The sequence below is a fragment of the Armigeres subalbatus genome, unplaced genomic scaffold (assembly GCF_024139115.2).
Source record: "Armigeres subalbatus isolate Guangzhou_Male unplaced genomic scaffold, GZ_Asu_2 Contig1018, whole genome shotgun sequence".
Lineage (NCBI taxonomy): Eukaryota > Metazoa > Arthropoda > Insecta > Diptera > Culicidae > Armigeres > Armigeres subalbatus.
The window spans coordinates 16,673-39,775 of record NW_026941757.1 but is presented as its reverse complement, the minus strand read 5'-3'; the positions used below and the strand labels follow the sequence as shown (position 1 = coordinate 39,775).

The 23,103-nt window shown below is 40.0% G+C and overlaps 1 long non-coding RNA gene and 2 pseudogenes across 1 annotated transcript; 1 reads left to right on the top strand and 2 right to left on the bottom strand.

Annotated features, from left to right (window-relative positions):
* Nucleotides 1–7,715: 7,715 nt before the first annotated feature.
* Nucleotides 7,716–8,624, bottom strand: LOC134202117 (RNA-binding protein spenito-like; annotated as a pseudogene).
* Nucleotides 8,625–8,879: 255 nt separating this feature from the next.
* Nucleotides 8,880–9,879, bottom strand: LOC134202113 (uncharacterized). Its single transcript, XR_009977143.1, has 3 exons — nt 9,764–9,879; nt 9,078–9,703; nt 8,880–9,002 (listed from the first exon to the last, which is right to left on the bottom strand). It is a non-coding gene; the product is annotated as an uncharacterized LOC134202113 (long non-coding RNA).
* An 863-nt stretch (nt 9,880–10,742) lies between these two features.
* LOC134202116 (RNA-binding protein spenito-like) lies at nt 10,743–21,990 on the top strand (annotated as a pseudogene).
* The last annotated feature ends 1,113 nt before the right edge of the window (nt 21,991–23,103 follow it).

Genomic DNA, 23,103 nt, shown 5'->3' with positions numbered 1-23,103 from the left:
GACTGGTTGATTGATTGGTTGGTCGGCTCGTTAGTTCATATGTTGTTTTGTTGGTTGCTTGACTGGTTGATTAGTTGGTTGGTTGAATGATTGCTTGGTTGATTGGTAGCTTGCTTTAAAGGTTGGTTATTTGATTGATTGATGCTTGATTTGTTAGTTGGTAGAATGGTTGATTGGTTGGTTGATTGCTTGATTGGTTGGTAATTTGGTTGATTGGCTGGTCGGCTGGTTAGTTGATATGTTGTTTTGTTGGTTGCTTCAATGGTTGCTTGGTTGGTTAATTAGTTGATTTGTTGCCTGATTGATTGGTAGCTTGCTTGAATGGCTGATAGCTGGATTAGTTGGTTGGTAGCTTAATTGGTTGGTTATTTGGTTGATGGGTTGTTTTCAGAGCATAAAATATTCACTTTCATGAAGCACATTCACTCCGACTTTTGACATTCGTGTTTTGATTATTCAAAACATAGAATGACCTCCTCAGTTAACTTCTTCATACATTCATTCAATTGATTACCACTGAGTATGGTAATTGCGCGCGAAAAAACAAAATTAGCCTTAATTATATTGACATTTGACGCTAAAATGCCCTCAATTGAACGTCGGGATTAGATCTATGCGTGTAGTTAAATATTTAAATCATCAAAAATGTGTTCAGTTTTACGATTATTTAATAATTTGTGATATTCAAATAAATACTCACTGACCCATATTCATCATGAAAATTGACGGTGCAGAGCCGAATATGAATATGTTTAGAAGTGAAGTGACAAAAAAGGCCGATGGGCTTCATAAAAAATAATCGAATATTTACAGCTCTGGTTGCTTTACCGTTTGATTGAATTGTTGGTCGGCTGATTGGTTGATTAGTTGTTTTTTTTGGTTTCTTGATTGGTTGATTAGTTGATTGATTGATTGATTGGTTGGTTGCTGCTTGATTTGTTAGTTGGAATAATGGTTGATTGGTTGGTTTCTTTTTTGTTTATTGATTACTTGATTGGTTCATAATTTGGTTGATTGGTTGCTTGAATGGTTGATTAGTTGGTTGGTTGAATGATTGCTTGGTTGATTGGTAGCTTGCTTGAATGGTGGGTTGCTTGATTGATTGGTAGTTTGCTTGAATGGTTGGTTATTTGATTGATTGCTGCTTGATTTGTTAGATAGTAGAATAATTGATTGGTTGGTTGATTGCTTGCTTGATTGGTTGGTCGGCTGGTTAGTTGACATGTTGTTTTGTTGGTTGCTTGGTTGGTTGATTAGTTGATTCGTTGCTTGATTGATTGGTGGCTTACTTGAATGGCTGATTGCTGGATTAGTTGGTTGGTTATTTGGTTGATGGGTTGCTTTACCGTTTGATTGAATGGTTGGTCGGCTGGTTGGTTGATTAGCTGTTTTGTTGGTTTCTTGATTGGTTGATTAGTTGATTGATTGGTCTGTTATGCTTGATTAGTTAGTTGGTAGAACTGTTGATTAGTTGATTCCTTGATAGTTGGCTGGTTGCTTAATTGGTTGGTTGGTTGCTTCATTGTTTTATTGGTTGCTTGGTTGGTTATTTAATTGATTGGTTTGCTTGATTGGCTAATCCAGCAATCAGCCATTCAAGCAAGCTACCAATCAATCAAGCATCGAATCAACTAATCAACCAACCAAGCAAACCATTGAAGCAACGAACAAATCAACTAATCAACTAACCAGCCGACCAGCCAATCAAGCAACCAAACAATCAACCAGTCAAGCAACCAATCAACCAAATTACCAACCAATAAATCAATCAACGAACAATGAAGCAACCATCCAATCAACCATTCTACCAACTAACAAATCAAGCAGCAATCAACCAACCCATCAACCAAACAACTAACCAATCAAGAAACCTAGCAAACAACATATTAACCAATCAACCAAGAAACCAACAAAACAACTAATCAACTAACCAGCCGACCAACAATCAATCAACCAGTTAAGCAACCAATTAAGCAACCAACCAACTATAAACCATTCAACAGTTCTACCAACTAACAAATCAAGCAGCAACCAACCAATCAATCATTCTACCAACTAACAAATCAAGCAACCAACCAATAATCAGGCAACCAACCAACTAATCTACCAATCAAGTAATCAACAAAACAACTAATCAACCCATCAAGCAACCGACCAACAATCAACCAACCAACTAATCAACCAATCAACTAATCAATCAACCAATCAGGCAACCAATCAACTGAATAATTAACTAGTCAACGATTCCAGCAACCAACCAATCAAGCAATCAACTAATCAGCCATTCAAGCAACCAACTAATCAACTAACCAGCCGACCAACCAATCAATCAACCAGTCAAACAACCAATCAACCAAATAACCTCTCCCTCTCCCCACGGACAACTTAGGCATTGCCTTGCGCCATTCGTGCACATGAGGAAACTTGCCTCTGTCTATCGAACACTCTTCGAGCACATTCAACACATCCACGTCCTGCTTGCTTGGTTCCTGCCCTCAATAAATAATTTGTAACGTTTCTTTGTGCCATCACTGCTATCGCTCCCACTACCACTACTTCTAAAATCATCCCCACGTTATTCCACATCAAGGAACTGGTCTTCGTCCGCACTCAGCATCGCTTTGTCCTCACCTGAACGTAACAATGTGGTTAAATCGAATTCGTTTGATTTGTTCGAGAAAAACAAAGGACTCGATGGAGGTGTCTAATAAGCCACGTTTGGGTCATCCAAATTGGAATCGCTCTCTAGTTCGGAATCACTGCAACTAAAATACACGTCTTCTTCCTCGCCGGACAGCTCCCCGAACGCCGTGACGGTTGGATTCCGATACATATCGAAATTCCCCAACTGCGTCCCTATAGCAGCTCGACCCAGACTAGAAACCGTTTACTCAGAGCCGTGGCTGAACTGCTGCTGTTACTGATACCGCTCGACAAGGATGTTAACGATCATTCAGTAATTTGCATTCGATCATTTAGTAGTTTGTCAATAACACATTCCAGAAGCTGAATTTCAAAACATGTTGTATGGTGGACTTCTAGTGCGAAGGTTTTTCTTTGAATTTCACTAGTAACGAAGTTAGAGCTAAAGTTTCAGTGACTTAGACTAAATGATAACAAAATTCCAATCATTTAGTTTAAGTTACTGTAACTAGCGCTCTAACTCCGTTATTAGTTGAATTTTAATAACGAACCATTAGGCAAAGTTATAGAAAAACCTCCCAAGTAACCATGAAGCTATATATGCTTGTAAAAACACAGCCCTAAAAAGTTGACTTAAAGTGGAAAAGGGCAATTATAAGACCAAATTAATGGTTCATTACTTTGATATGTTGAAATAAAGCATCAGTAATGCATCGCTGCATTCGTAATGCTGATTTAGCGTATCGTTGTCTGACAGTTGATAAATAAATGCAACTTCACATCGTTAAAACTGATCTAATGCAATTAGCATGCCGATTTGTGATTGATATATGTGCAATATTGTAATGCTTGATGTTACTTGGGCTTCGCACTAGAAGTCCACCATACAACATATTTTGAAATGAAGCTTCTGGAATGTGTTATTGACAAACTACTAAATGATCGAACTCAAATTACTGAATGATCGTTAACATCCTTGCCGCTCGATGCTGTACCGCCAACTTCCGTTGCTCGCGCCGTTTGGTTGAGCACTTGGCGTGAACCCCGTTGAACCGGTAGTTGCAACAGTGCACCAGCGGATCTTCACGCCACGGCCGACTGCTACATGCTTCTGTTTCTGTGAGAAACGGGAGACGATTCTGTAGTATTCAGAGCAAGCGGCTAATGATTTTAGTTTGTATAAGTGATTCTAGACTATGAATTGATTCTGCTATTGCGGATTGTACATTAAACATAAGCAATCAAATATACCAATCGTGAAATCACATATTTCGCGTGCCCCAATTTACCGTACAATGTGGCAAGTTTTACATTAGACTTGATTCGAATTCTCAATTTTGCATATGCGCTAATACTGATCTCTATCGTGAAAGAATCTGTGCATGATTGAGTATTTGAGAGTATGGAGAGCAACATATTGAATTTTCTGACGAACTTTGCTTAATTTAAGCGTGTGCCAATGAATCGGTAGCTTGTGAGGGGCTGGGAGAGGTTACGCGGCGGGGTATGGCAATGCTAGCGCATTGCTGCCACCGCAGTGTGAGATGGTGTTGGTAGCGCCATCGGGTTGAGTAGCAACGACGAAGATTGCACCGGCAGTTTGTTGTCGAATTTTAAAACGAACAGTCGCACCGCTCTTCAACGGCGGATTCCATTTAGCCGTTTTCGGCTGGAATACGACATGTCGCAGTCGGTAGAAATAGTGTTTGCTTTTATATTTGTAACTAGCGCATGAAAATGGTGCTTGCCACATCCATTAATGTGCTAGTTACTAAATGGTAAGTATGCTCTCATTTTATGTTGTGGATTTCGGAGCGAGCAGGTCTCCGAAATTATAGAAAAACCGAAGCGAGCAGGTCTTCGAGTGTTTTAAAACATGATCCCGGAGCGAGCAGGTCTCCCGAGGATCGAATAAAAGATACCGGAGCGAGCAGGTCTCCGAGGCATTTTTTTTGTTTATTCCGGAGCGAGCAGGTCTCCGAGGCATTTTTTTTTGTTTATTCCGGAACGAGCAGGTTTCCGAGGTATTTTATTTTGTTTATTCCGGAGCGAGCAGGTCTCCGAGGCATTTTTTTTTGTTTATTCCGGAACGAGCGGGTTTCCGAGGTATTTTTTGTTTATTCCGGAGCGAGCAGGTCTCGAGGCATTTTTGTTTATTCCGGAGCGAGCAGGTCTCTGAGGCATTTTTTTTTTTTGTTTATTCCGGAACAAGCGGGTTTCGAGGTATATTTTTGTTTATTCCGGAGCGAGCAGGCCTCGAGGCATTTTATTTTGTGAATGCGAGCCGAACTTTCGATGCATTTTTTTTGTTTATTCCGGAACGAGCGGGTTTCCGAGGTATTTTTTTGTTTATTCCGGAGCGAGCAGGTCTCCGAGGCATTTTATTTTGTGAATGCGAGCCGAACTCCGAGGCATTTTCGTGTTTATTCTGAAGCGAGTAGAACGCCGAATATTGACGTAGGACTACGTCTGTGTGTTCTATACAAGAGTACACTTTGTGAATGTGAAGCACTCCGAGGCATTTTTGTTTATTCCGGAGTGAGCAGAACTCCGAGGCATGTTGACGTAGGACTACGTCTGGGTATTCTATAGAGGACCACACTCTGCGAATACATAGCACGACTCCGAGAAAAATTTTGTTCATTCCATTTTCTGTTCATTCCGGAGCGAGTAAGAATCCGAGGCATTTTATTTTGTGAATGCGAGTAGAACTCCGAGGCATGTTGACGTCGAACTACGTCTGTGACCACTTTGCAAATGCGAAGCAGGATACCAAGACATTTTGTGTTCATTCCGTAGACGTAGGACTACGGCTGTGTATTCTATAGAGGAGTACACTTTGCAAATATGAAGGACTTGTTTATTCCATTTTCTGTTCATTCCGGAGCGAGTAAAAATCCGAGGCATTTTGACGTAGGAATACGTCTGTGTATTCTATGGAAGAATACACTTTGCGAATGTGAAGAACTCCAAAGCATTTTTGGTTATTCCGGAGCGAGTAGAACTCCAAGGCATTTTGAGGTAGGACATCGTTTGTGTATTCTATAGAAGAGTATACTTTGCGAATGCAGAGCAGGACTCCGATGCAACTCCAAGACATGTTCGTCTGGGTATTTTATAGAAGGACGTAGGATTACGTCTATGGCTTGTATGAAGGAATACATTTTGCAAATGGACTCCGAGGCGTTTTTTTTTATTTATTCCAGAGTGAGTAGAACTCCAAAGAATGTTGACGTAGGACTACGTTTGCAAGTTCTATAGAGGATTGCTCTTTGCGAGTAACGAGCAGGACTCCGAGGCATTTTTTGTGTATTCCGAATTGTGCAAGAGCAAGTAGAATTTCGAGTTATTCTTTGCATTAGATGTTGATGGTATTACAATATTATGAATTGTTTTAATTTATTTTGAAGCAATTTAGGTATGATTTTCATTATAATAAAATATTTGTAAAATTGAAATCATATTCTTACAAAGTTGAAAGAGTAGGGAAGGAGAAAGATGTAGTATTCAGAGCAAGCGGCTAATGATTTTAGTTTGTATAAGTGATTCTAGACTATGAATTGATTCTGCTATTGCGGATTGTACATTAAACATAAGCAATCAAATATACCAATCGTGAAATCACATATTTCGCGTGCCCCAATTTACCGTACAATGTGGCAAGTTTTACATTAGACTTGATTCGAATTCTCAATTTTGCATATGCGCTAATACTGATCTCTATCGTGAAAGAATCTGTGCATGATTGAGTATTTGAGAGTATGGAGAGCAACATATTGAATTTTCTGACGAACTTTGCTTAATTTAAGCGTGTGCCAATGAATCGGTAGCTTGTGAGGGGCTGGGAGAGGTTACGCGGCGGGGTATGGCAATGCTAGCGCATTGCTGCCACCGCAGTGTGAGATGGTGTTGGTAGCGCCATCGGGTTGAGTAGCAACGACGAAGATTGCACCGGCAGTTTGTTGTCGAATTTTAAAACGAACAGTCGCACCGCTCTTCAACGGCGGATTCCATTTAGCCGTTTTCGGCTGGAATACGACAGATACCTGTCTGGATCGGATGTGCCCGCTGTAGGGATCGTAAAGAATTATAAAATGAATAAGAAGTATAAATATATATATATAGAAGAAAATATAAAAATATTATAGAAGTATAAATAATAACCTGGCTGTTGGCGGCCATAAGTACGTCCTTCTTGTGGATGTAGAAATCAAGGAAGTTTTGCAAACAAATCAGACTGTCGTGCAGACCAGCCGAATTCAACTCTCGACTTTTGTCCAGCAGAACTTTTAGACGATGGATCACACTCCGCGATGTCTCGCTGTTCCTCGATGTTGATCACCACTACCTGGGCATAGCGCAAGTGCACCTTGCTGGAATCTATCGACCCGAACGCGGCATCCTTTCGGTAGTTGTCGGCCATGGTGACTTCCGAACGCATTCCACTACCGCCTGCTGGAAAAACCCACTTAAATCCAGCATAATGGTGCTGTTGCTGCTTTCGTCCAGGTTCTTGACGTTTTGGCAAACACCTGCAGCGAATTATGCGTAATTAACAGGTACGGATTGCTGATTTTTTAGCGGATGAGTTCCGGTGTTGACGACGTCTGATTGCCTAAACGTTTCCGTTTCCTAAACGTTTTATCTGAAACAAACTTAACCAACCGATCGCTGAGGAATTTCACCGTTTCGGTGGCACCGGTGGCACAGTCTGATTTCTTTTGACAGATGATGCACGAGTACACTGAAACAAATTAGAGCGGGATTGAACAGGCGAGATTTGAAATGATTCAAAAGATTCAGAAAATTTACAAAAAATACAAAAATGATAAAAAAATAATCAAAAGATTCAAGTGTCTAACCCCCTGCTACAGTTCGTTATTCATCATCTTACCTTATGTGTTATCTGCGCCCTCATCCGCAACTCAGGCGATTCCTCCTCGGACCACCACGATTATCAGATGGTCTTCCTTCAGTCCCTCCTCGGTGAGGTTTTGACATGTTCGTTTCAACAATTCTGTCGAAAATCGCTTGGCGGGAATGAGTAGAACACACCGGTTGCTTCCGTTTCCTTATTGAGTAAGCGATATAACGCCGGCCGCTTCTTTCTGCTTCAAGTAGGACACGAGATTACGCAGTGGACGCGTCTGAACGCTGGCATCATCCGACGATGCTACCGATGACGTCGATCCCGGCAGGCCGAGGAAGATTGCGTGCGACGATGACGTCGATATGCGCTACTGCACATCTTCCAACTTGGGTTGATCGAGGCGTAGTCGCTGAGTAATACGAAGGTGGTGTTTACCTTCCTCGTCCTTCATCAGGCTGTCCACTATTTCGTTGTTTCCGTCCGTTAGGTGCAACTTGTGGGGAATAGTGAACTCTTCAAAATCAGCGCCCCTTGCCAGAATGTGGTAGATTTCCGTGCGACTTCTGGTAACGTTCTTGCATTCGATAACATGCCATTCCTATGTGAAGACGAATTAGAATCCGAATCAGCCGGACTGCGTCGCCTCGGTGAACGGGAGCGAGATCTATCGATTCCTGGTTCACGTGATCCAGAACGACGGCGTGAATCATATTCGCCGTCGGCTCCTGATCGACGCCATTCGTCATTATCTCCTTGGTGCGGAGGGGCATCACTATGAGAGCTGCCTCGTCACCCATCACGCCCGCAGAATCCTCCTCGGCCGCGGTACGGTCTTCCACCATAGCCGTACAATGAATTTTCCTCGTATGATGCACCACCTGCCGGATATTCGTAGTCGGGGCGCGACGATACTCACCGCCTTCCTCAAAACATCCACTGCGCTTTGAGAACGATGGTGTTGTTCCGTTGTCAGCAAAATCGATACGAATACGACGATCCGGTGCCCTAACGGGAATCCACGCATTTCTTTCACAGCAGCCGTAGCAGCATCAATAGAATCGTACAGAATGTAGGCCTGGGTGTCCCCTTTGTTATATTCGATCTTTTGATGGCACCAAACGGTCGAACTCACGCTTCAACTGAGTAACGAAACGAACAAACAACAAACGAACCGAAACGACGTCACAAGGTGAGGGAGAAAACAAACAAACTGTCAAAACGTCAAGAGGGGTAAGTCAGCGCTCGTAAAATATTTATGTAATTCGTCACCCACGAGGGGTATTTTCTTCAAAATGAAGAAGAAGACATGGTGCCCGATTTTCTGATGGCTTTGTACCGGACATTTAGGTCTATGTATTCGTCAATGGTACTACCTTGATCTCGCTGTGTAATGCTTATTCCTTATTGTCTTGTTTGAAATGTTTTCGACTAAGCAGCTGATAGCCGGTATACATATCTTCCATTCAACTACGATTTCCCGTAATATTCGCTGAAATAAAGAAATAAAATACTATGAAATATATATAACACTTAAATATGTTCATTTCAGTCAACACAAACTTACCGACAAGTACCATAATCGAATGCAGTTATGCGAGACCGATGGCAAACTAACTGTGGAAGATATATACATTTGCAAACAAGCACCGGCAGATTCCGGTCTGCACCAACAACTTGGCCACCCAGCTGAACGGTTGACCTTGGTGAAGTCATAACCGTAAAAAGAATCACCGTCGTGTACTCCCCGCCTCCGCAGGTGTCAATGATGATCCTACGACGGGTCAGCCGAGTGTCACCATTGGTTCATCTATGCTGCAAAGTCCGCACGGGTTGAGATACACATTGTTTTCCGTATAGATATAATTGGCCAGAATGACCACTACCATAAGTTATCATTGCGGCGTATTATTCGATCAAGCGATGCGCCAGCATATGACAGTCAATGATACGCATTCCTGTATCGCCGATGGCTTAATCAACAACAACCTCCGCCATCGATTTCCTTCTCGGTTTACTCCAGTGTTAATGCTGGAGCGGATTAATTTCGGATTCAATCAAGTGCGAGCAACACACATTTTGTAGTCAAATCCTTCTGAGGAATCTGCAGTTTGGTTACCAAATTTTCATTCACCTAAAGTGCTCCTCTCTTCGTCCGGTACTAGTTTGTCTCCTCATTCGTCCAGATTCGTCCTAAAAAACAACACTACAATCGAGCTGCTGTACAGACAAATAAACAAATTCAAAACCTACCTCTTTTAAATAATAACACACACGCAAAAAGCGGCTGTGTCCTGATAATTAGATGCAGAAGTCTTACATCCTCTTGGATGGTTCCTGTGAGCGACCAAAGATTCCAAAAGGTGAAGTAATGAAGCTACGGCAGCAGTTAAATGTGGAGAAAATTTCTCGCCTTTTTCTCAAACTTTCCTGGAGGGCAATCAATCACGACAGCGATCTGGTCCCCGCTTATTTGTGAATCGTTCCGTCGTCGTTGATGTGATTCCTGATTTTCACCAAGTCGGTTTCACCAGCTCCATCAGGAGCGTACAGCAGGACACATATTTTCATTTCCAAAGCACTTTTGTGGAGACGACTCTGGATACGTTTCAACGTTTTGAACCCGCAGCAAGTACCGGTTGAGCAAATACCTGAAACACCAAAACTATTGCAAATTATTTTTTTAAATCAGACCGTAAATTAAAACTTACTTGGTAAACATCCAAAAATGAACATGCCACTTTTCACGACCTCGTTTAAATAACCTTTAAATAAATAAAAAAGAACAACCGAAAAAGTTGTTGCTGTGCGGCACGCGAGGGAAAAACAGAAAACTTAACAAAAACATAAACAAAATGAAAATGACAACTGTTGTCAAACTGACGTGGTTCGAATTGAGGGGCTTCTCAATGGTCGAGTGATTGTAATAATTGTAATCCGTCACTCCCCAGGGGTATATAGTGGTGCCCGGAAAAATGGCCACCCCTCCGTCTATGTATTCGTCAATGGTTAAATCATTGACGAATACATAGACCGAAATGTCCGGTACAAAGCCATCAGAAAATCGGGCACCATGTCTTCTTCTTTATTTTAAAGAAAATACCCCTCGTGGGTGACGAATTACATAAATATTTTACGAGCGCTGACTTACCCTCTTGACGTTTTGACAGTTTGTTTGTTTTCTCCCTCACCTTGTGACGTCGTTTCGGTTCGTTTGTTGTTTGTTCGTTTCGTTACTCAGTTGAAGCGTGAGTTCGACCGTTTTGGTGCCATCAAAAGATCGAATATAACAAAGGGACACCCAGGCCTACATTATGTACGATTCTATTGATGCTGCTACGGCTGCTGTGAAGGAAATGCGTGGATTCCCGTTAGGGGCACCGGATCGTCGTATTCGTATCGATTTTGCTGACAACGGAACAACACCATCGTTCTCAAAGCGCAGTGGATGTTTTGAGGAAGGCGGTGAGTATCGTCGCGCCCCGACTACGAATATCCGGAAGGTGGTGCATCATACGAGGAAAATTCATTGTACGACTATGGTGGAAGACCGTTCCGCGGCAGAGGAGGATTCCGCGGGCGTGGTGGTTTCCGTGGCAGTTTTCATAGTGATGGCCCACCGCACCACGGGGTCAATAATGAATGGCGTCGATCAGGAGCCGATGGCGAATATGATTCACGCCGTCGTTCTGGATCACGTGAACCAGGAATCGATAGATCTCGCTCCCGTTCACCGAGGCGACGCAGTCCGGCTGATTCGGATTCTGATTCGTCTTCTCATAGGAATGGCATGTTATCGAATGCAAGAACGTTACCAGAAGTCGCACGGAAATCTACCACATTCTGGCAAGGGGCGCTGATTTTGAAGAGTTCACTATTCCCCGCCAAGTTCCTAACGGACGGAAACAACGAAATAGTGGACAGCCTGAAGGTAAACACCACCTTCGTATTACTCAGCGACTACGCCTCGATCAACCCAAGTTGGAAGATGTGCAGTAGCGCATATCGACGTCATCGTCGCACGCAATCTTCCTCGGCCTGCCGGGATCGACGTCATCGGTAGCATCGTCGGATGATGCCAGCGTTCAGACGCGTCCACTGCGTAATCTCGTGTCCTACTTGAAGCAGAAAGAAGCGGCCGGCGTTATATCCTTACTCAATTCCTCTACTCATTCCCGCCAAGCGATTTTTCGACAGAATGGTTGAAACGAACATGTCAAAACCTCACCGAGGAGGGACTGAAGGAAGACCATCTGATAATCGTGGTGGTCCGAGGAGGAATCGCCTGAGTTGCGGATGAGGGCGCAGATAACACATAAGGTAAGATGATGAATAACGAACTGTAGAATAATTAGAAAAAAGCAAGCATAATTTTTCATAACGACGTATGTAACAATTATGAGGATTCGAGAATTCCTTTGCAGAAAGTTGGCAAAACTTTTTCTAAAACTGTTTTAAAACTAAATCTTTTTTCAATCCTTTTTTCCGCTGGCATGCATCATTACATGACACGTAATAAGCGTGCTTCACAGCAAAGCTCAGTTCATTCAAATTCACTGCGAAAAAACGATAAAATTATTCATACACCGGTATGCTACACGTACGTCGATGTACATTGGTCGGTTTTCCATAGTTGCACGATTGACGCAACTGCAGTTTTGTTTTGTTTTGCTTTTTTGTTACATAGGTCGCTCTCAGTTCCCATATGTTAAAGCGACGTATGTAACAGTGAGACTTCAAAAATAGAAATTTTTACATACGTCGATTCGCAAAAAGATCGAATTAAAGAATTTTAAGATCTGAAATCAGTAAAATCGATGCGTATTATATAAAGCCGCGTGTGATTGTCACGTTGTATTAAAAACCCCGTTTTGTTTACTTTTGTTACATACGTCGTTATGAAAAATTTTGCTTGAAAGGTTTAATTTTAATTTTTGTTATCAAAGACTTTTTCGTTGCTGCAGCGTCTATCTACGGTAGTTTATTGTTTTTGCCATTTCTCGCTTAACTTTTCAAAAGGTCCTAAGTAACATTTTTTCATGAATTAATTTGAGTACTGCAATCAAAAGCTTTCCATATTGGTCTGTTGATTGCGCTGTTCAAATTAGAGGTGGGCGCTCCGCTCAGGAGCTGTTCCAAAGATTCGCTTCCTTACATTGAGCTGATGAGCCATGGATCTTTTTTAAAGTCCAGCTCAGCAGCTCACTTTAAATTGATGAAATCATTGTCAAACACGCGCCTAGAGAAACTCCCTCGAGCGTACGCACTCGAGTACGCGCGCTGTTGTATTTTGTACAGCACAAACGAAAATACCACGCTCGCGGTACACAACACAAGCGAGCTTGTATGAGCATTCCAGTCCAGTACCGCGCACGTGCTGATCGTTTATTATTTGCACCTCAAGCACCATCAAGCCAAGCGACAGAACCATCTAGCCAAGCAACAGAAATCATTTCTGCTGCAGAGAGGAATAAGAAACACACAAGCAAAAATAATCTAGCTTGCCGCCTATTTCTTAACCCATATCCACATACTCGGTGCTACGAACGGACACACAAAAGATACCTAGTAATGTGGTAGCGAACGAACCGTACTAAGCAAAAGATCCGAAGATCCGAACAACTCGAACAACTCGAACAACAACTCGAAATTGCTGTGACATGGAAGCGGGAGCTGCAACACCAGCTCAGATCCGTGCGACACGGATCTCGATCCGGATCAGTCGCGACCGATTCTATCGAGCGAACCATGTGGTTCAAACGAACCGAACTGGGGGCTGTGTCTTGCATGGAGCGGATCTTTTACTTGCGACGGGTTTTCCCGCCAGCATACTGCTACATGTGCACTTGATTTGTTTGTAGCACTGTGCTCTGTATTTTTTTACTCTCTTGTTTTTATTTCTCTCGCATTTCGGGAACCAATTTAGATGAATGGGCTCGCTTGTATGAAAATATCAACTACGCATGGTTAGAAGGGTTAAAAGCGCGCGCAAACAAGGCATTGATTTACTGCACCCAGTATGAAGAGAAAACTTATGACACGTGATATGGTTCATATACATATCAGAGACTAGGGACTGAATTATTTAAATTGATTTGAGATTGAGAAACGATTTGAGAAACGTTATCAATAAAATGTAACTTAGAATTATGAATAGAAAATAATGTTGAGTTAGTTTTTTGTATAGAAATAAATGTTATGGTTCTCCTAGACTTCAAAACTAGACGGTCAGAAAAAAGCGTAATAAATGTTATTAGTTTAAAATTGTCGGTTTTTCAATAGAAATTATTACCTCACTGTAACTAAACATTTCAAAAATTTCAAAGAAAGGTAAATATATGAATGATGAATGAATGAATAAATTAATGAATGACATAAATTTTTCAAATTTTGAACAATAATTAAAATAATAATATTAACAATTATGTTTTATTATATGTGGCATTAAAGAACTGAAGAGCTGATCCAAGGAGCTGACTCTTTTCAATGAGCTGAACGGATCAGATCCGCTCACTGCAATGAGCTGTTTTGCCCATCTCTAGTTCAAATTAATTCATGAAAAAAATGTTACTTAGGACCTTTTGAAAAGTTAAGCGAGATTTGATATAGGAGTGATCAGGGCAATATGGGCCACCTAAGGAAATCGTTCCAAAAGCGCTGAAAAGCTCAACAAATCATCATCAGTTGGAAGATGTGCAGAAGCGCATATCGACGTCATCGTCGCACGCAATCTTCCTCAGCCTGCCGGGATCGACGTCATCGGTAGCATCGTCGGATGATGCCAGCGCTCAGACGCGTCCACTGCGTAATCTCGTGTCCTACCTGAAGCAGAAAGAAGCGGCCGGCGTTATATCCTTACTCAATAAGGAAACGGAAGCAACCGGTGTGCTCTACTCATTCCCGCCATGCGATTTTTCGACAGAATTGGGTTGTTTAGCTCAGAAAATATCGAGTTTTTGCAGTTTAATATAAAGAGCATGCTTTTCTGATCTCCGACATATTTTTATTTTGTTTGTAAACCTCTTATTTACATTTTTATACAGCAAACAATAAACCATTTTAATCGATAGAATGACACTAACATTCATAGAATGACATTTGGCCCATGCAGCATAAGAACAAATTTTTAGTCCCATATAAATTTAAAATGTAAATTAAAAATAGTTCCGGGGCACCAAAAATTCTGAAACATTGGGGTTAGGCTAAGTTTTTCCTGTAGATTCAGAATATGTAAAAACATCGATACCCCTAAACAACCCAATTGTTGAAACGAACATGTCACAACCTCACCGAGGAGGACTGAAGGAAGACCATCTGGTAATCGTGGTGGTCCGAGGAGGAACCGCCTGAGTTGCGGATGAGGGCGCAGATAACACATAAGGTAAGATGATGAATAACGAACTGTAGAATAATTAGAAAAAAGGTTTTAATTTTAATTTTGTTATCAAATGATTTGTAGTTGCTGCAGCGTTTATCTAAGGCAGTTTATTGTTTTGTCATTTGATATAAGATGCTTTTAGTTACAACGAATAGGCATATCGGGGCCCTCCTTAGCCGTGCGGTAAGACGCGCGGCTACAAAGCAAGACCATGCTGAGGGTGGCTGGGTTCGATTCCCGGTGCCGGTCTAGACAATTTTCGGATTGGAAATTGCCTCGACTTCCCTGGGCATAAAAGTATCATCGTTTAGCCTCATGATAATCGTCAGAAGAAAGTTGTCCTCCCGGGTTCCAAGATCATAGGCATCGGAAAAAGTAAATACATATTTTTGTATAAACAGCAAAAAAAAAAGAAAATAAGGTTTCTTTGGCAGCTGCAAATTAGTTTTTTTTACTAATTTTATTTGCTAATTATCTAATACATGCATTTATCTCTTGGACTAGGTGTTCCGTGTTTTCTTAACACTATCATCCTTATTTGCTATGTTACGCTTTTAGTTATTATTAATACATTTCAATTGCCTCTGGCAGTTAGGATATTTCCTCTGGTTGAATTAAACCATGTAGGAATTACAAAGTTTTCTACTTAAACTAAACTTAACCTAATTTTTACTAAGGGTACAAGGAGCTAATCGTTGCAATAGAAGATTGCAGAAGTTCTAAATATTTAGCTTCGCTAGACCAATTAATTGGAACCCCAGTCATAGTGACATATATGTCTGCTAGAAGGTTTCAAATAAGAAACTCTCGGCTTATGTGGGAAAATTATAAACTGAGTTTTTGAAGCATTCGGGAAAATTTTCCATTTTTGCAAGTAAGTGGAGAAAATATCCAAACTTTTTTTCAATCTACTACTACAAATGACACGAAGGCTTCGCCCTTTGGCTGAGAGACCTGTGTCATCTGCAAACAAAGATTTTTGACACCCTGGTGGTAAATCAGGTTAGTCAGAAGTAAAAATGTTATACAATATGGGCCCCAGTATGCTACCTTGGGAACACCAGCTCTAACAGGTAATCTATCAGATTTAGAATTCTGATAGTTTACCTGCAGTAACGATCTGATAAATAATTTTGGATCAGTTTAATAGTTGGTTGGTTGTTTGCTCATTGTTTGTTGGCTGTTTAATTGTTTGTTGGTTGATTGATTGGTTAATAAGTTGATTGGTAGCTTGCTTGAATGGTTGGTTGTTTGATTAGTTAGTTGATTGATTCGTTGGTTATTTGTTTAGTTGGTTGCTGCTTGATTTGTTAGTTGGAATAATGGTTGATTGGTTGGTTTCTTTTTTGTTTATTGATTACTTGATTGGTTGGTAATTTGGTTGATTGGTTGTTTGACTGGTTGATTGATTGGTTGGTCGGCTGGTTAGTTGATTAGTTGTTTTGTTGGTTGCTTGAATGGCTGATTGTTTGGTTGCTTGATTGGTTGCTGGAATGGTTGATTAGTTAATTATTCAGTTGATTGATTGCTTGATTGGTTGGTTGATTGCTTGATTTGTTGGGTGGGTGATTGTTGGTCGGTTGGTTGATGGGTTGTTTTGGGGATTTGTTGGTGGCTTGAGAGGTAGTTGAGTTGATTGCTTGATTTGTTAGTTGGTAGAATGATTGATTGATTGGTTGGTTGCTGCTTGATTTGTTAGTTGGTAGAACTGTTGTTGAATGGTTAATAGTTGATTGGTTGCTTGACTGGTTGATTGATTGTTTGTCGGCTGGTTAGTTGATTAGTTGTTTTGTTATTTGGTTGATTGGTTGGTTATTTGATTGATAGGTTGCTTGACTGGTTGGTTGATTGGTTACTTGATTAGTTGGTCGGCTGGTTAGTTGATTAGTTGTTTTGTTGGTTGCTTGGATGGCTAATTGGTTGGTTGCTTGATTGATCGATTAGTTGGTAGGTTGCTTGATTATTGGTTGATTGGTAGCATGCTTGAATGGATAGTCGTTTGATTGATTAGTAATTTGGTTTATGGGTTTGCTGCTTGATTTGTTAGTTTGTAGAATGGTAATTGTTGGTTGGTTGCTTAACTGGTTGATTGGTTGGTTGCTTGATTGTTTAGTCAGCTGGTTAGTTGATTAATTGTTTTGTTGGTTGCTTGGCTGATTGGTTAATAAGTTGATTGGTAGCTTGCTTGAATGGTTGGTTGTTTGATTAGTTAGTTGATTGATTCGTTGGTTATTTGTTTAGTTGGTTGCTGCTTGATTTGTTAGTTGGAATAATGGTTGATTGGTTGGTTTCTTTTTTGTTTATTGATTACTTGATTGGTTGGTAATTTGGTTGATTGGTTGTTTGACTGGTTGATTGGTTGGTTGGTCGCCTGTTTAGTTGATTAGTTGTTTTGTTGGTTGCTTGAATGGCTGATTAGTTGATTGCTTGATTGGTTGGTTGCTGGAATCGTTGACTAGTTAATTATTCAGTTGATTGGTTGCCTGATTGGTTGATTGATTAGTTGATTGGTTGATTAGTTGGTTGGTTGATTGTTGGTCGGTTGCTTGATGAGTTGATTAGTTGTTTTGTTGATTACTTGATTGGTAGATTAGTTGGTTGGTTGCCTGATTATTGGTTGGTTGCTTGGATTTGTTAGTTGGTAGAATGATTGATTGGTTGGTTGCTGCTTGATTTGTTAGTTGGTAGAACTGTTGAATGGTTTATAGTTGGTTGGTTGCTTAATTGGTTTGCTTCATTGTTGGTTGGTTGCTTAACTGGTTGATTGATTGTTGGTCGGCTGGTTAGTTGATTAGTTGTTTTGTTGGTTTCTTGAGTGATTGGTTAATATGTTGATTGCTTGGGTTCTTGAGTGGTTGGTTGTTTGGTTGATGGGATGGTGGATTGCTGTTTGATTGGTTAGTTGGTAGAATGGTTGATTGGATGGTTGCTTCATTTGTTCGTTGATTGATTTATTGGTTGGTAATTTGGTTGATTGGTTGTTTGACTGGTTGATTGTTTGGTTTGCTTGATTGGCTGGTCGGCTGGTTAGTTGATTAGTTGATTTGTTCGTTGCTTCAATGGTTGCTTGGTTGGTTGATTAGTTGATTCGATGCTTGATTGATTGGTAGCTTGCTTGAATGGCTGATTGCTGGATTAGCCAATCAAGCAACCAATCAATTAAATAACCAACCAAGCAAACCAATAAACAATGAAGCAACCAACCAACCAATTAAGCAACCAGCCAACTATCAAGGAATCAACTAATCAACAGTTCTACCAACTAACTAATCAAGCATAACAAACCAATCAATCAACTAATCAACCAATCAAGAAACCAACAAAACAACTAATCAACCAACCAGCCGACCAACCATTCAATCAAACGGTAAAGCAACCCATCAACCAAATAACCAACCAACTAATCCAGCAATCAGCCATTCAAGTAAGCCACCAATCAATCAAGCAACGAATCAACTAATCAACCAACCAAGCAACCAACAAAACAACATGTCAACTAACCAGCCGACCAACCAATCAAGCAAGCAATCAACCAACCAATCAATTATTCTACTATCTAACAAATCAAGCAGCAATCAAACAAATAACCAACCATTCAAGAAAACTACCAATCAATCAAGCAACCCACCATTCAAGCAAGCTACCAATCAACCAAGCAATCATTCAACCAACCAACTAATCAACCATTCAAGCAACCAATCAACCAAATTATGAACCAATCAAGTAATCAATAAACGGAGTCGAGCCAGCCTCGGGCTGAAAGTCTCTTTAATAAAGATACAAAAAAAAAAAAAAAAAAAGTAATCAATAAACAAAAAGAAACCAACCAATCAACCATTATTCCAACTAACAAATCAAGCAGCAACCAACCAATCAATCAATCAATCAACTAATCAACCAATCAAGAAACCAAAAAACCAACTAATCAACCAATCAGCCGACCAACAATTCAATCAAACGGTAAAGCAACCAGAGCTGTAAATATTCGATTATTTTTATGAAGCCCATCGGCCTTCTTTGTCACTTCACTTCTAAACATATTCATATTCGGCTCTGCACCGTCAATTTTCATGATGAATATGGGTCAGTGAGTATTTATTTGAATATCACAAATTATTAAATAATCGTAAACATTTGTACACATTTTGATGATTTAAATATTTAACTACACGCATAGATCTAATCCCGACGTTCAATTGAGGGCATTTTAGCGTCAAATGTCAATATAATCAAGGCTAATTTTGTTTTTTCGCGCGCAATTACCATACTCAGTGGTAATCAATTGAATGAATTTATGAAGAAGTAAACTGAGTAAGTCATTCTATGTTTTGAATAATAAAAACACGAATGTCAAAAGTCGGAGTGAATGTGCTTCATGAAAGTGAATATTTTATGCTCTGAAAGCAACCCATCAACCAAATAACCAACCAATTAAGCTACCAACCAACTAATCCAGCTATCAGCCATTCAAGCAAGCTACCAATCAATCAGGCAACAAATCAACTAATTAACCAACCAAGCAACCATTGAAGCAACCAACAAAACAACATATCAACTAACCAGCCGACCAGCCAATCAACCAGTAAAGCAACCAATCAACCAAATTACCAACCAATCAACCATTCTACCAACTAACAAATCAAGCATCAATCAATCAAATAACCAACCTTTAAAGCAAGCTACCAATCAACCAAGCAATCATTCAACCAACCAACTAATCAACCAGTCAAGCAACCAACAAAACAACATATGAACTAACGAGCCGACCAACCAATCAATCAACCAGTCAAGTAACCAATCAACCAAATAACCTTATTAGTTGGTATGATTGAGAACCAATCAACAATCAAGCAACCAACCAACCAACCATTCTACCACCTAACAAATCAAGCAGCAACCAATCAACCGATCAACCAAACAACCAACCAATCAATCAACCATCCAATCAAGCAATCTACCAATCAACCAATCAATTATTCAACCAACGAACTAATTAAGCAAGCAACAAAACAGTCGAGTACGAGACACTGAATACGACCACACAGTTGTGGTCGAAATACGTATCTGAAAAGATATCAAAATAATTGGTGGAATTAAATGGAGAGTCCTAAACTCGTCTTAGACGGTTGAACAAAACAGTATCAACTAACCAGCCGACCAACCAATCAATCAACCAGTCAAGCAACCAATCAATCATATAACCTGATTGGTTTGTTGGATTGGCAACCAACCAACAATTAAGCAACCAACCAATCAACCATTCTTCCAACTAACAAATCAAGCTGCAACCAACCAACCAAATAACCAACGAATCAAGCAACCAACCATTCAAGCAAGCTACCAATCAACTTATTAACTAATCAACCAAGCAACCAACAAAACAAATAATCAACTAACCAGCCGACTAACCAATCAATTAACCTGTCAAGCAGCCAACCAATCAATCATACCATACTACCAACTAACAAATCAAGCAGCAGCCAACCAAATAATCAACCAACCAATCAAGTAACCAACCAGTCAAACAAGCTACCAATCTACCAAGCAATCAAGCAACCAACCAACTAATCAACCAATCAAGCAACCAACCAACTAATTAACCAAGCAATCAGCAAAACAACTTATCAACTACCTAACCAGCCGACCAACTAATCAACCAATCAACTAAATAACCACAACCAATCAATCAACCAGTAAACCAACCAGTCAACCACTCAAGCAACCAACCATTCAACCATTAATTTTGTTTTGTTTTGATGAGATGAACATCGGAGCCATGAGTTAAATCCAGGTGCAGTTCCCCTATTTATTACATCATATCAGTCAGTATCGCATTTATCTTTATATCTATCTTGCAGACTAGTGAACAACTATAACGATTTATTATATATTTAGACGGAATTAACTGGTCATTAATTTTATATTCATCCCTAAATCCGCACCGCTGTAACCCTATAAAATATATTTTTCATTGTGCAAGCCGGTGTTGGAGATGGTCACACTTTCAATACAATTTTGTCTCGTTTTTTAACTTTTTCCAACTGTGTGTGAATGTTCTCTATCCGCTCATCCATCGGCTTGTCCGACAGGATTTCATTCAACACTGAGAGTAGCTTTACAGTTAAAATTACTATATTGTAGGGTTAAATTGAAAACACGCCACTAAATTTGTGCAGACTACGAACCGTGTTTATAACGAACACAAAATGCGTTAATTTTACTATGGCTTCAAAGACAAACTTGGCAGTAAAAATTACTATGCTTTCTAGTTATCTTAATAACAATTCAGTATTTAGTTGTACAATTCGACGCATTTAAAATAAAAATGAGGTTTTTGTTATTTTAATTCATTTGGGATAATATCAAAGTCAAATGAAAAATTACTTTAACTTCACACAAATAAAAAATCGTTGGTGAAATTGAAAGAAACGTTGGTAAAATTAAGAAAATCAGTTAGTGATTTTCAGTAGAAAGTATAAGATTGTTGAATTTACAATTCTAAATATGTCACTTCAAAATGAACTTTGACAAGAGCCGACTTTTCAAAATAACGTTTTCCTCTAAGAGCTAAATGTGTCTTTACCCTTTCAAAATAACATTTTACTCTCAGAACTAAATGTGTACTGAATTTCTCAAAATGATGGTTTTCTTTCATATTTAAATGTGTGTTAAATGCATTACATATTCGAACCAAGTGAAGTACGCTATACTAAACTGTCATGTTTATTATTAATTAAATCGAGAATTAAATATTATTCTGGGTAATAATCTTCTACTGACGATATCCTATATTCCAGGTCAATAATTGCTGGTGATGACGAGGCTTCAACGCTGGCGTTTGCCCTAAAGACAGCATTGCCAGCGGACGTTAATGTAGCTGCTCCATAGCATTAATCGCATCTCTTGATCTCCAACCGGGTTCTCGAGTGCTGCGATTCCTGATTGGGCTTGAATTACGGTGATAGTCGTCCTTGTTGGTAGTATCTTGGATCGGACCCGATGATCTTGAGAAGCTTGACCAGATCACGCAGCAGATTTCGGATTCGATTCGCGGTTACTCAACTGGGATTACTGATCCACATCTACGTCAACTACACGTAAAAAATTTAATGTTATTTATTATTAATATTTCTAATATTTTTTGCCAAAGCAGGCGCTCAATGACATGTATTACAAAAAACTACATTGCATCCGTCGCATACATTCCAAAACTTATACATTTCATTAACTTATGAATGTTATTAGCTTTTTGATATTGGATCATTCATTAGGTGGCATAATGAAGTGTATTAGTATTTTCGAATAGCTTTTTGCCATAATTTATAAGGTTATTTTTTACGTGTAGCTGGATTGGCAGGTTATGAGTAAGTGCAACATCCTGAGTGCAACAACTTTTCGGTAGTGACTTTGGTTTTGGTTCCGTGTTGAGGCACAAGAAAGTTCAAGTTCCGGAGGAAATGGGCCACGCGCAACTCATGTGGATAAGGAACGTGCGCGCCTGGAGACCGCCTGTCCAGCTGTTTTCACGTACGGCCACAATTCCTTCCTTGACCTGAAAACAGTTTTTATTAATAATAAACCAATAAATCATTATTTTCAAATTATTTACCATTTTCTTATTTTCTGAGTTAATGGCGTTTTGATTCCTCTGACTTTAATTGTGAATCATCCTTCTGTTTATTTGGCAAGGAGTGCTCATATTGTTATCGGTTTTGTTCACCAGAACGTATCGCTTGTTTTTCTTTTATTTTTCAGGGCGCGGTTGTTTGCTTGCTTCTCGAATGGGGTCTTCCGTTTCCTGTGACCATACCGATCAAATGCTTCCAAACTCCACCTTTATTAATAACAATTGTGCTCTGACTGCTGAGGTACTTGTGCAAACCCAATTCATCCGTCTCCGTAATCAACATGCAAGTCGGCAGGCACCGGATGTTTATTGTGCAAATTTTGCTTTAACTCGTGATTCATAGTCTCTTCGTCACCGTCGTCCACGTTGAACATCATCAGATGACCGTCGTCCAATCCACCCGCCAGCTCAGTGTCAGAGATCCAGCATAAACAAATCAGCTTGCTTAGGCATTTGACTGTCCGAGATGAATAAGTTTTTTCCAAGGAAATTACATCAACTATGCGATCGTCCATCAAGACGAAGCTGTTGACCTGTTGACCTGGAAAATAGTTTTCATTAATAATGAATAAATAATTAATTAAATTC